Consider the following 15,629-nt stretch of genomic DNA (forward strand, 5'->3'; position numbering starts at 1 on the left):
ATACTATATAATATTGTATTATATTGATATATGGATATTTAATTGTGCATTTTGATTTTAGATTACCTTTTTGCCATCATCTAAAGTTTGCTATCTTACTATCTACTATCAATTGCTAACCAACTGATCCTCTGCAGTGAACAGGTGCCAATAAAATGGCATCTAAACAGCTGATTAAAATATCACAATAATCCAGAAGCACACAAGCCCAGTCCATCTATTAATGTCAAAAAACTGCATGTTTGTATGGAAAAAAAAATCTGTCATTAAGATGATTCTAACTTCCACCTATACATATATATTATGTATAAACATCCTTTATGCATAAAATTGCTTTGCAAGTTGTATGTACAGAAATATGCACAGGTCAAGCACCATTTACAAACATAAACAGTCTAAACCAGTTCTAAACAAATATGTCAGTAGATTTTGACAGGAGAGGATAATAAGAGCTAGATTTTTTCACTGGATACTTTTTTCACTGTGGTATTATAGATTATGGATTCATACGGTGACATATTGTTTAAAGTTAAAATCCTTTAATGAGGGATTTTATTTTATAAACATGCAGTTCTTTACTTCACAAGACATCAATTGATCCAGTATGGATCATTGCGATGTTTTTATTAGCTATTTGGATTCTCATTTTGACGGCGCCCATTCACAGCAGAGAATCCACTGGCAAGCAAGTGATGTAATGCTAAATTCCTCAAAATCGGTTCTGATGAGGAAACAAACTTCCGTCTGCATCTTGAATGGCCTGAGGGGGAGTACATTTTCAGCAAATATTCAAATTCCTTTAAAAAGGCTAATAATCTAATTTAGTGTTTTATTTTTCATTTATTTAGACAAAATGTTAAAGATTATTAACATGGTGCATCTGTACATTTCATAAAATGGATAGTTCTGGCTCTAAGTGAATTTTCCACGGTCACAGCGTTTTGTTCAGCATGAAGCAGAGCACAATCGCTGTAACACATTGCCTCAAGAGGTTTAGTGCTTTAGCATGTTAGTAATGCACTTTGCCCTCTGTGAAATAAGTATTCACTCCTTAATATAAAACATGTATGGGCGGGCAGCATTGGTTTGTGTGCACTGGTGAGGTGTGTACTCTAATGATCTAGGTGGAGTGAGCTTTATGTAGTTTTCATGAATCCCTGCAGGCCAGTTAAACATGATTGCTGGCCTTCACTCATAACACTGAGTTAATGAGATTACTTGCGCTTTCATTCTCGCTCTCTTTCTCCCTTTATCAGTTCACACCAGCCAGTCTATAGGAACGCACTGTGCCAGCCTTGTGTATGGGCGTCACTTTCCGCATACTAAACAACAGATATACGCACATGCATCATACAGACAGGTTTGCAGAAGTCACTCAATAATCCCAGTATAGCGGTTATATAAGATTTTAAATGAGCAGGTAATTTTACCCCCAAATCAAAAGAAAGAAATACGTATAATATTTTGTGCATAAAGAAAATCAGGCAAATATTGGAGCTTGAAGCATTAAGTTTTTATGCAGTGTGATAATGTTTCATGAGAATTAAGCATATTTCTCATTTAAGATTGTTGTAATGCAAAAAACATCTTTTCTTAATATAATTTGGAAGTTAAAAAAAGTATCTATAAATATATAAAAATAATTATATCACAAATCTGCCATTTTTACTATATTAAAAATGAAAACCAAATACTAGTAGTTAATTTAAAAATATATAACATTTTTATATATTTTATTTAATATTTAATATTTTCATATTTTATTTAATATTTTATTTATCTAATAAAATCTGAAGAAAATGGGGAAAAATCTATGGTCCTACAAATATGGCTAATTTTTGTGCTAAATATAATTTCTAGATCTGCAAGAGTCTTCACTTATTGTCAGGGAGGGCAAAGCAGTGCTGATTAACCACACAGACTCAATGAAGCTTTTCTTTGTGAGGCGTTCATGCTTTGTTAGATTAAATCTAGTGGCTATGGTAACCAGGCACGAGCGACGACAAGACGAGCACAATGGAAAGCACAAGTGCACACGTGTAAAATGCATTTAAAAGAACTATACTATCTGCCTGACACTGCTGGGTTGCCTGTCATGTATGGAAAGTGCAACATAAATAAAGAAGGAAGACAGTAGGCTAATGAAAATCCCAGCGATCTTGTATTAATATTTACTCTCCCACTCACCCAGCCTGTCACTTTAGATGTGACATCCCTGCTAACCATCCAATTAAGCCATTCTCATTAAAGAAAGCTGGCAATCTGTCACTGTTAATTCTCATCTTTCTCACTCTCTCTTTCTCTTGCTCTTCACCTGTCTTCACCCCTCTGCCTGGTTCTTGCCCTTGTTTCCGAATGGCAACGATAAATTCCTTGGGATTTTTTGTTGGTGAGGTAAAAGCATGTTATTGGTGTGATTTATTGGAGAAGCCTGTGACCCGTTGACCACCCCGCCGCTACCTCCAGAACATCCACACACTCACGACCTCTCTCTCTCTCTCTCTCTGAGACTGCAGCAGTAAATGGCCACATTCTCCACGGTGCTGTACACACTTTCACACACATTAAGACTGAACTGCAGGTGTTTCATCTGACACATCCACACGTACACAACCTCCGGTGTCGCCACACTCTGCATTTTCACTTAGCTTGACTCACACAAACAGAGGTAAATCTATAAAAGTATGTATGTGCGTATCTATCTAGACATCTAGTTTAGTCAATATCTGTCTAACTATACATCCGTCTATGAGTGTATAGTGCAAAAACTGAATAATCAAAACATGAATGAAATATTTTTTTTATATAAATGGAAAACATTGTTTAGTAAGAAGCAGTGAGTGATTTTCTCTTTTTATTTTGTTTAATAAACATTAAATGACACAGACAACAGATGGTTTATTAAAGGGATAGTTTACCCAAAACTTCTGTCAATAATTACTTAGCCGCATGTCGTTCCACAATGTTGTTACTTAGCCGCATGTCGGAACACAAATTAAGATATTTTTGATGATATCTGAGAGCATTCTGACATCCATAAACAGCAAGCGTACTACCATGATCAAGGCTCAGAAACATTGTTATAATAATGGCATCAGGGGTTAGCCACGAGAATACTCATTTAAGTCATTGTTGGTTTTCTCTGGCAACAAAAACTATTTTCGTAGTTTCATGAATTTACATTTGTAAAACTGATGTCACATTGACTATTTTAATGATGCCTTTACTACATTTCTGAGCCTTGATCATGGTAGCACCCATGAAGGGTCAGGATGCTCTCGGATCTCATCAAAAATATCTTAATTTGTGTTCCGAAGATGATCGAAGGTTAGAATCGAAGGGAGTAATTAATGACAAAATTCTGTCACAGAATCTGTCTATCATGAGATCAGTTAAGCCATGTATAAAGCTGTTGTATAATTATAGTCAATAAACCATTCCGACCATGCAAAAATATACCACACATTAACAGCTATGATGTGAAACACGTTTTCTGACTGTCTATATCCCTGTAGAGCATCCGTAGAATAACATTCTATTATTGCTTACAGTCCAGAGACAATACACACATCAACACTGTCCACACTGTGGTTGTTTAGTATTGCTCACCCCGTGTTTTATTTCACTGCCCTCTTAGACCTGTGCTTAGCCTTAAGTAATAGTCACTCCATCCCGTTGAGAGGCTCTGAAGAGCTGGCCGTAATGAACGTCGATCAATAATGTGAATTATCAATGAGCGCTACTCTGGGGAGCGGAGATGGCACATATGGTGGACTGCCATGTAGCCCTCATCAATATAGCTGAAAGGGTCTGGTCATACAGAGTGGGTGGGTCCGGGTCTCCAGCTGTCACAACAATCTCTGATGGGGGGTGGGGGGGGGGGGTGCCTGTAACGATGATGTCACAAAGAGACAAACACTCCCTGGTGTGGACGGAAACAATAGGGGTGCGGTGACTGTCTGACTGCGTTGCCCCGCGCCATGACAGCTGGCCAAGAGTCACAATCACAGCAGCTACACGGCCATTAGGTTCAGCCCTGAAGAGAGGGACAGATTGCAAAGGCTGCTTTACAAAAGCCCCTGTACCCCCTGCTGCATGGACGAGCTGTGACCTCCTTACCCCAGCTGACACAATGACACATGCCACCACTCTAAAGAGCGCAGCCAAGGCCTGCTCAAGACATTCCAGCCAGGCTTGGCTCCTTGGAACATGGATCTCACTAATTCTTATCTACGCCTGCAATTTGAATACCTGATGCTGAGAATTCTGGGAGAGGGCTGTTATCTTATTATTGCATTATGAATGCATGCTTGAAATAAAACACTAACTAATCTATTTTTGTCACTAACTGTGACAAAAATAGATAACCTAATGTTTATTCTGAATCTTTCTCAAAGCTCTTTGTTTTGTTCCGTGCTCAACTGCACATTTTTGCTTTCTTTTTCTTAAAACATCGTGCTGAAATTCTCAAAGCTTTTGAAATGCAATCTTTTTCATTTACTTGCTTTTATCATTTACTTCTTTTTCTTTCAGACTTCAAATCTTGGAGGTCAGACGTTATAGCGCATTTCCTCGACTCATGGCAACAAGAATAATTATTTTAATTTAATAATCCCGAACGAAAAAGGCAAAATGGCTGTGAATGGAATAATCTGATAAACACAATTCCAGCTTCACATTCCATGCAAGCCATTCATTTCATTTCCACTCTTCAAATGAATTTCCTATCCTTTTCTAACACATTCACAAGGTTGCAATGGTTTAGTCAAGTTAGCAAAGTTGACCCTAAGCTTGGCATTGATTCAACACAGTGCCATGAATAACTGCGTCCAGAGGCCTGGAACATAATGAGAGGTCAAAGTCCAAACGCTGAAGGGCTTCCACATACCTTCACATGCACTCTTTCTTTATATAAGTGGCGGTGCATAAGAATTTCCCCTGTAGCCCCCTACCACCGCTCTCTCGCTTTGGCCATCTGTGAAGCAAGCTGTCCTCTTCACCATGTGCGAAGAAGGGGTGCAGGTCAGGGTTCTGTGTGTGTTGGCATGATGTACTTTTCAGTTTTACTTGGTATTTACTTACCAGTTTATTTTGGATGTAGATCAGTTTCAGCAGCAAACTTTCTGTCCTTTCACATATGGGATTTTATATATATTAAAGGTATATTCCAGGTTTAAGACTTCAACTGCATTTGGGGTGATTTAAACAAAAACTAATGTAGACTTCTTTCTTCTTTAAAAAGTAAAATAAGAAGGTTACAGAGAGCCACTTGGAAGTTAATAGGTGCCAGTTTTTTGAAGATTCCTGACATAAAACTTATGGTTATAATTTATTTAGAAAAACAAAAATCCCTTAGTTCTACTGTTAAAATGCATGCGAATAAGTAAATCTGTTAATTAATTCATATTAAATAATTTAAATAATTCAACTTACATATAACTACAGTAGTATTTTGATCAAACTGTCATGCTAAAAACCACACGTTGATAAAATATTATGGCTATACTATTGCAACTAATTGAAAAAAACTGAAATTGAGCATTTCAGAATTTACAGATTAGCCCCATTAGACCATCGTCAGTGCCTCAGTGTGGCCCACATTTAACTGTTTTTAAAGAAAAGGAGGGACAAGTTAAATTTTTTGAAGGACAGTTGTAATAAAGCCTTTAACCAGAGGTGCTGTCATGGTTGACAGTGGTCCACACATGCCCTAGTGAAAGATGTCCATCACTGGGATGAGGCATCTCTAGGCTACAGCTGTGGGCTTGTAAGCACTGCTGTGGAGAGCTCAGCTGGGCTCTGTGACTTGGTGTGATGTGGGTGCCAGTGGCGCCTCATCTGGACCAATGACACACACATACATGCTATCCCACAGAGACCTGCCTCCCTTGGGAACATCTGCAGATGTCCTAGATAAATTGGGTTTGAAACGGGAAAGAGTTTTATGTAAACCTGAGTGAGTTAAAGCTAGACTTTGGTTGCTTTTAAGTTTTTTAGTGGTCAGTTTAATGTGGAGAATCTCTATAAGTGTCTCTAAAATTTCACATCAATTTTCCTGCAGTGAGATTCAGCGCTACAGTTCCATTGTGAAAACAAGTATTCTGAATTAAATGCTAAAAAAGAAAAATAATAAATATGATATTGTTTTGTTTATTATATAGTTTGGATAAATAATGAGGAAATGATTGTGCCAGTTAACACTCTAAACTTACAAGGTTTTAAGCAAAGATTGCAGTCTGGTAAGATCCATCCCTGAAACATAAACACCCATGGCAGCAATGTGCGAAAAACCATGGAAAAAAACAGCTCATATGAAACAGAAAAGCAGGGTAGTGGATTTATACCCATCCTCATTCTCTGCTGTGGAATTAATCAGTGGCTAATTAGCTCACACTTGTGAATCAGAGTTTTGCTTGGGACCAGTGCCATGTGGCATGTGCCACATGTGAGGGTGTGTGATGGGACGGCTGGTGGGACATGAGGCCTAAAGGTTCTCCTGGAGACAGTGAGCCCCCGGTTACTAATCCACACAGATCTCCAGTAACAGCCCCCCAAAGCCGTCTGACACATGCCCCACATCGCTGCCATGACTAGGCTGGGTGTGAAACGTACCTTAAAGATATGTTTTAACCATCATTTATTAGTGCTATTTGCTAGGACACCACAAAACAATCCCTTACACTTAAACCACCTAGCAACTATGTAAAACATCTTTTTTCCCTTTTATTTTTTCACAGATCATTTACCTGTGGTATGCATGAGTAGCATTATTCAAACCAGCTCAGCAAATTGTCTGTCTATCTTTCTGTCGTTGCATTTCCTTTCTTGGTTTCATATCGCTGCTCTTCCTTTTCTCTTGTTTCTTTCCGATGCTGGTTGCAAAAGTGCATTAAACTGAGACAGCATATGTGCAGTCCTCCGTACACACACACACACACACACACACACACACACACACACACACACTTCCTCTCCCCTGCTCTCCTGGCAACACAACACTCAAGCCTGTCCGCAGCACCTATTAATAAGACCGAGATGAGTGTGTCTCCTTGGAGACCACACCGTCCCTGTGGCCAGTGATCAAAGGTTAGTCCCTGCCTGAGACCATTGTGCGTGTTTGAGGAAGTGAAAGACGTTGAAAAGAGATATCATTCAGGATATTTAGCTATGAAAGTGCATTTAAAGGGGCCGTTCAGCAAAAGAACTTCTCATCATTTACTTATCTTCATGCCGTATTAAACCAGCATAACAACAAAAGGTGTTAATTTGGACGCAGCGTTGTACTATTAAATATATATTAAAGATTTGTTAATCAAAATAAAGGTGAAATAAATAAAATAGGAACATAGGAATATGAAAAAACTAATTAAAAAAATCTGAATGCTAATAAAACAAAATACATTTAAGTACTAAAATTACCAAAACCGGACTGAAATAAATTAAAGCTAACTATAAATATGAGTATTACATATTTAGCTGTATGATTATATTTACGAATACAAAAGCGCACAACAAAATGACAAAATTTAAAACAATATTAAAATGAAAAAAAAAGGAATTAAATAGAAATTACTATAAATAATACTAAAAAAACACTGCTTGAATTCCGCTGACTTCCTGTATGGACAATGTATTTATTTTTTGTTCTGTTTGACAGAGCGAGTGTAAATGACAGATTTTTCATTCAACTTTCCTTTTAACTCCAGCTATGAGTAAACAAACATACAGTATATCAGATTTTTACATAAGGCAACACTTGTTCGTCATTACAACTACAACAAGCTGTAATTTCCTGTATCCTCTGACCTTGAGGGAAAGATGTAAAACATCACAGAGATGGTTTAAGTGATGACCACTGAGTTTATCCCGTGGTGCTGGAGTTAGCTTTTCACAAGCCAATTAAAATCTGACACCGTGCCTCCTTAAAACCTACTCTTACATACATACATGAACTTAAAAAGACTGATGAACAACACGTATAGAGCAAAGGTTGCGTGCACTCTTTGGCAAAAGACATACGGCGTGTGTGAAGACGCAGTAAATGAGTTTGCGGCTCCATTAGGCCCCCTGTTCTTCTCTCTGATCTGTGTTTTTTCAGTCCTTTCAACTCCCTGCAGTACAAAGTGAACCCCGTGGCCTCCTGTGATATTCTAGCCCTTTGATGAAGGCCACTGGAGCACAAATAAAGGCTTGCAGTGGTCTGCTGTTTACGCTGAGGGGCCCGTGTCTACCCTCCTCTCCCTCGATCCGCTGCTGGCTATGTTGGGACGTTAATGACAGGACACAGCGCATGAGAGGAGAAAACCTCCTCCCGCGGCTCCACCCGCCATCGCCGCTCAGGCTGCTAATTCTGTCCCACTGATCTCGCTGCTTTCCTCTGCTCCCTTCAGCTGTCAATCTCCCGGCCCCTCGCTCGGCACACGCTGTCAGAGCAGAAAATGAGACCACAGCAGGTAATGGAGGAGATCCTGCTAGGAAGAGTCACATTTTGTCTTTCTTTAGACAGACACATGCTGTCTTTTTCATTCTCTATTGTACACGACCTGTGGCTATAAGTCTGTGTTAACTGGCAAAGTGCTGTGCTCAAGGTTACAGGGCGCAGAGACCCCTCACTGGTCTTCACTGACCTAGCGAAGATCTCCTGAGGCCTGAAGGTGAACGCCAAATGGACGCGTGATGTGTCTGACAGTGAAGTGTCCTCGAAGACAGTCACTTTGAAGCTGCAGCTTAAAAAGCTTAAAGCTACTCATAAAGTAGTTCGCTTACAGTCTAGCTACTCATTTGAAAAAATATCTAGCTAAACTACAAGCTACTAAAAAGCAGTTAAATAACTTACAATTACAATAACAATCAGTTGACACCATTTCATTTGAACAGATGTACTTACACTAAATATGCTAAATTACAGCATCATTTAACTATAATGACATACACAAAATGAAATGCTTCAAAACATAAAAATGGTTTAATGCTCAACTTACATAAATACACAGAGTGCATAAAATTCCCCACATAATGTGAAAGAGAAAAAAAAATAATTTGTAATACTAATTATGACTTATTCATTTGTTTCTTTGTTTTAGGTCAATTGTTGTCACATTGTACCAATTTGTTGTTAATTTGTTTCAGTGGCCATGGTTTAGCTACAGAGAGGGAACAACTGAACTAATTATTTCTCTTGTTTTAATTAACTGTGATTTAATGAATGAGATTAACTAAGAACTAACTAAAATGAGAGGACAAACACTGATACTCTAATTAGCCAGTAAATCATTTTTAATCCAGACCATTAACATGCATAAATGAACCAGTTCACTAAAATAAATCAGACGTTAGAGATTGTGCAACTGCAGTGTTGCATTTTTGGAAGAAAAAAAAACTGCTTGTGAGAGTAAAACAATTTAAATCAGTTAAAGCTGGTTTTAAAAACTGAAAGTAAAACCCCTCTAAAACCAGCCTGACCAAACTGGAAGACCAGCAATCCAGCTTTGGCTTGCAGCAATTGGGGCTTCTGTCATGCTACTGAAAAATGTAGTTAAATTAGCTTCTGTTTTTAGTTGGTTACTCCCCAGCATTTGTTATGAGGATGCAATGTGATTTCAACTGAGCTCTGAAGCTCAGGGAATTATAAATAAAGCACATCGGTGCACCAGATGCACAGCATGTTCAGAGCTGCCCAGTCATCACACTGCTTCCTGCGTCTCCTCCAGCTGTAAGAGAAACATGGCATCAGCACTTGTTTTCTCCTTTAGTCCTTTTCTCTTTCCCTCTCTTCCGCCTAAGCCACATCACAGCCTCTGCACCGAGCCCAGACACGCTGCTTGTAATGGATGCCGTGTCGTCTTCAGACACACTCGCAGCATCACATTACTATGTACAGGAGACTGCTGGTGGATATGTGCTGATTCAGAGTCAGCGTGTGCAGTCTGAGGAGAGAGTAATGAGGCTACGTGGAGGCGCAGTGCCCCGGAGCAGCCAATGCTTCACTCATGCGCTGTGATGTGAGGCCAATATCAAAGTCCCTCTTTAAAAGCCCACAATGCACTGCAGTGAGGCCCAGAGATACAAACCTAAAATCACACATAGGCCCCTGAGGGGAACTGAGACTATTTAAACAACCATTAAGAGCTCTCTCTTCAGTATTCTGAGGTACTCACAGAGCAGAAAAAAATCAAATGGAGGAACAGAAAGAAATAGAGTGTGCCTTTGGCTGGAATGTCCAGTTCACGAATGAATCATCTGCCTCTTTATATCAATTAATTTGAAGCATTCGCTCGAACTCAAGAATCATAAGCAATGAAACATTTGACACAAATGAAAAACAGTCACGATGCAGTGTGAGTGTGAGGTGTTCTTAAGAGCCATTTACGCAGAAAGTGTTTTTGCGTTGAAAAATGTGATTTGTGAGCACAGTAAATGTAAAAAAAAAAAAGCATTTCCTCAAGATGCGCTTGATGTCCATCTAACACATTTACACAGAATTGAAAAGTGGCATAGTTGAATGTAAAATGAGTCTCTTTAGTGCAATGGAAAATGGAGAGCCTAAAACCACCTTTTCAGTGGTACAATTGCTATAACTGTAAGAAGTTTATGGTACTTTAATATGCTGTCTTGCAAGTGCATATGCATTTTCAGTTGTCTAGATTTGAACAAGCCTCATCCGATCAAAATTTCAAATGCAGTGCAGGCAGGGAGGAGAATCTCTGGTCTTCAGGAATGTGAGGTGGGAGAGGGTTGCAGCAGATTATAGACGTGCCAGTCTGAGAGGGAAATTCCCTCAAGATGCACATAATCACTCAGCGGCATTCCCATACCCAAAACACAGCATATACCGATATAGACAAGATGAAAACTCAACTGCAACTTCAACCAGTTGGTTAACTGATGGAAGCCTATGGAAAACAGCTTTTTAAATCACTATGTCTTTAAAATGTTTTTAATCTTTTGGTGCCATAGAAATTATATGAAAGTAAGTGCTGTCAGACGATTACTCCTGATTAATCGCATGCAAAATTGTCACGTTCGGTGCTTTGGCGAGAAGGAGTACTCGAGACGCAAATAAACTTAAATAGATTTAATTTAGAACGGGCAAAATAATAATAATTGCAGGCAGGCAGGCAGGCAATAAACCAAGTATGTAACCTCGTAAGGACATTGTATGTATCGGGTAAGGACATTGACGATCGGACAAACTCAAGACAAACACACAGGACTTAAATATACATGTAATTGACTAAACTAACAGGGAGCAGGTGATGATAATTACACAATTAACACGAAGGGAAGGTAGGGCACAGAGAGCACATGGCACGAGAACAAAAACAATAACAAAGTCCAGAGAACGTGACAGTAATGCATATATTTACATGTACATGTTTATATTTATATAATTTATATTATATATAATTATATTTAATATATAAACATATTTTTCTTAAATATGTTCACACATATGTGTATTTATATATGCATAATAAATATTCACAGTACACACACATTTATTATGCAAACAAAAACTTTTATTTTTAATGTAATCATTTATTTATCAATCGTTAATCAACAGCACTAATAAAAATACATATAAACTATTTTTGTAGATACTTCTTGGGTGCACAAGAGCAAAAGATTTGATCTGAGATAAATAAGACTGGGTTTGGGTAGAAGACACACGGCTCCACGACTCACTTCTGTCTGGAATAACCGGGAATAACATTCCTTTTTTTTTTTTTGCAGTGCCCTTCAATGCTATAAAAATGATGCTTGGAATTCACTGATAACATTGCTTAACACACTGATAACATTATGATAGCAGATGTTAAACTGGTGTGTTTCTCCATACTGCTGTAGCTCTGTGGATGTCTAGGTGGAGTATGGATCTACGATCCCTCTGGTCTTCCTTTATTCTGTCTCCTCACAATGTTCTCCCCTCCCTCTCTCCTCTAAACGTTGCCTGCCTGGTCCTGTAGATAAGCCAAGCCGGCAGGTCCTCCCTCCCTCAACCTCCTCTTCCCCGCCTGATCAGGTGAGCAGCCTCGGCTAAGTCTCCAAAGATTACACATTTACTTTCAGAACAGGCAGTGCGGCAAACCAACCACAGAATCTAGCCTTTGCCATCTCCCCATTCCTGTTTCCCAGCGCACTTTTTCTTAATAAACCCGGCTATCTGTCCAGCATACTGAATGGCTATAGCAGGAGCCATTAAAGAGATAAGCCAAGACTCTTTCTCCACCTCTGCTGCCCCTCGTCACTGCCCATTCGACTGAATCCATAATAGAGCTAAACGCCTCAACCACAAACCCTTTCTGTGACACGCTCACGTGGTCCTAAACCGGACGAACAGGCTTATGCTCCAATCTTTCTTCATCCGTCAGTTTTATTTACTCTAATGGTCAATGTGCAACTTGAGTTGATAGTGTAAGCTCACTTTGGTTAATGTGTAAGCAGGACAGCGGGTGAGTCTTAGAAGCGGTGAGTCACAAACATGTACAAGCCTTATTCTTGCCATTGAAGGTCACATCCGGTATTACAGTCTCATTTCTTTAAAAAAAAACATCTTCGCAGATAGCTTTGGGTTTGATTAAAGCATGCCATAAGGTTTAAGGGTCGTTCTTAACACATTTTTATTGATGTGAGTCACTGAGATCAGTTTCTCAGCAAATGAAACTAGAATCTACACCAACATAGCAAATGGTTATGACAGCTCAATTCTAATATGATAACTAGGACTGCATTTCTCGGAATTATGGACATTTAACTTAAATCACAATTTGATGTTATTTCTCATTTTAATCTTTAATCTCACAATTATGAATTGTATTTCTTTACTCTGAGGCAGGCATGACTTCCATATAAGAGTTGATAATGATTCATTCAGACAGTATTACACTCCTGGCCGTTGGAGGAGCGTGCTGGGGCTTTGTGGGTCGCGTGCTAACACACCCTGCCTGCACATGTCTTTGATGTGACACACAGCACAGTTGTTCCAGCTGCTTTATCACAATCCCTCAGTCCTAACCCTGACCCTATCCACAATCATCGTATAACTCTTCTTACTGCTGCCACAGTATTGCCTTGGTGAGCGCCAAGCACTATTTCAGAATTCATGGCCAAATTCCCACTAAAAAACTATACTACCCATTATCTCAAAAAGAGAGATATAGTGAATCACATCAGTTATCACTGAGCAATATTTTTAGAAAATCTTTTAATATTTACCACCATATACACTACAGTTGAAAGTTTTGGGGAAGGTAGGATTTTTCAATGTTTATGATGAATTTGTTATGTTCACCACAGCAGCATTTATAAAACTGTAATATTATGAAATAAAAAATAAATGTTTTCTATTTTTTGCTTGTTTTGCTGGTGACAGCTGAACTTTAAGAAGCAATTATTCTAATATTTGGTGTCACGTGGCCCTAATCATTCTAATATGGTGATTTATTGATCAGGAAACTTTTTTTTTATTTTTTTTTACAGTTGCTAATTTTGCTGTTTAATATTTTTGTAGGATTTCAGGATTCTGTGATAATAAAAAAAGTTAAAAAGAACAATGAATTTAAATGAAAAAAAAAGAATGTCACTTTTGATCAAATAACAAAAGTATAAAATTAAAAAAACCCTTATGGGGTTATGTATCATTGTTTCTAATTCATTTGATTTATTCATTGATTGATTGCAAACCTTTACCAAGTATTTCTGCTCTGAAACACATTCCTTCATTAAGAAGAACAAGATTATAAAGGTGTTTTCAGAGCTCTTGCACATATGTGTGTCGTCTGTGTGTCTACATGTGTGAAGGCGTGTGTATCTATCCTCTCCTCTCTCAACAGGAACTCTTATCACATAATGAAAAACCGTCAGTGGTAGAGGGAATGTGGGCACAAGGACAAGTAATCATAATAGAGGACATTAGAAGAAAACACACCAACATCTCCCCTCTTAAACCACATGAAAGGAAAATCTCAGTACAAGCATTGCAAATACAAATGTAAAACTGGCTTCTGAGAAGGATCACAGAAACACATGATAATACAAATCTTGTGTTACTAGGTCTGTTTGAATCTTTTCCATCTCAAACTGCTCTAGCAACAGTGTTCAAAAATGAACAGCCATGAGAGAATGTATCTGGAATCTGGAAGCAGACGTGATATTGCATTATCTTTGGCTTCAATACAGCGCCAAACCCTGAAAAACGTAAGCACTGCACGTAAGACTCTGCTCTGGATTTGACTACTGATCCACATCATTTCTGTCCCCTCGCTGCAGTACTCAGGGTGTTAGCAAGTTCTTGGGTCACTGCCATCAGTATCGATCCTCCAGCTGTTGGGTTTGCTGCACAGGCTCTAGCAACTTCCAACTGGCTGTCAGCTACTCATATGGCACCAGATGCAATGAAATGCTGGTAGTTTCTCACAGACTAAAATAAAGGAAAAAACCCAAGGCTGAGGACAGGCAAAAAAATTATACAAAAGTCTTCAAATCATAGCTAAGCTAAACTTATAAAATGTGAAGAAGCAGAACCTTGTTGAGGTATTTCAGTTTGATTACTTTCGGTCTCGCCATTGAACGGAGCAGCCTCCAAGGTCAGAATGGTTTTCATTTACTTTTCATTGACTTTTTTTTACAATTAATTAAGCTTACTGGCCGAAAACTGAGAAGAAAAAAAAACCTTCAGTAAATTCAATTCAAATTCAGAATTTAAAACTGATGTTGCATGGTCATACCTTGGTATTCTTTGAGATACCTTGAAAACACAATGGTACATTAATCCATGATTTTTAAAATCATTTTATAGATAATACACCCTCAATGATCAATTTATAACTAGAAATATTTATATTGACTGTAGACTAATAACTTTTTTTAGCTGAACCCCTTTGACCAAAAATAATTTACCAACAGAGTTGCTCACTTATGGTTCTCTGATATTGGTAAATGGTCACATGACATGAATAAACAAATAAAATATCACTTTTTTAGTCACTTTAACCATTTTTGATTGTTTTATTCATAAATGTATTATAATTATTATATCTATCAACCCAAAACCCTTCAGCAGTTTCCTAAAAAACCCCAGTTTGTGTATTTTACAAAATGTTTCCAGCCCTGGAAATTATACTTTAAAATTTTTTTAAAAACGATTTTCCAGAACCGTGAGAACCCTGTATAGCACAATACCTTCACTGTACCAAGATGCCACCACAGTACTTTTTTGCAGTGGAAACTTTCCACACAAAGAGAATGTTACTGTCATAGTGGTTGAAACTGCCTGAGCACATTCAGCTGTTTGTTATATAATAATCAAGCAAATGATGATGTGGTCACGCTAACATCATAGTTTCTCATTTACATGCTATAATTTAAATATCTACGTAAGCATGTCACAATGACCAGAACCAGTGACCCCGAGTCATGTCTCATCTTTATGGCTGTAGGTAAAGCAGAGTTGACAGGTGGCTAACAGTGAGCAGGCCTGCAGCCGAACCTCTCCTCACTTCATCCTTCCATCTTTACACTTCATTTCCCCCGTCGCTGCGGCAGTCGTGGCATATGGCTCAGTGCCCTAAGAGTGGCCTGCAATGCTCTCTCAAGGGACTATCACTGCCCACAGCTCCAACCTGTATTTA

The 15,629-nt window shown here is 38.5% G+C and overlaps 1 protein-coding gene across 4 annotated transcripts in view; it reads right to left on the reverse strand.

The window, feature by feature from the left end:
- Positions 1-15,629, reverse strand: part of bcar1 (BCAR1 scaffold protein, Cas family member) — an 80,218-nt gene that overhangs the window by 10,346 nt on the left and 54,243 nt on the right. The window lies entirely within an intron of this gene.

This window comes from Puntigrus tetrazona, chromosome 18 (assembly GCF_018831695.1).
Source record: "Puntigrus tetrazona isolate hp1 chromosome 18, ASM1883169v1, whole genome shotgun sequence".
NCBI lineage: Eukaryota > Metazoa > Chordata > Actinopteri > Cypriniformes > Cyprinidae > Puntigrus > Puntigrus tetrazona.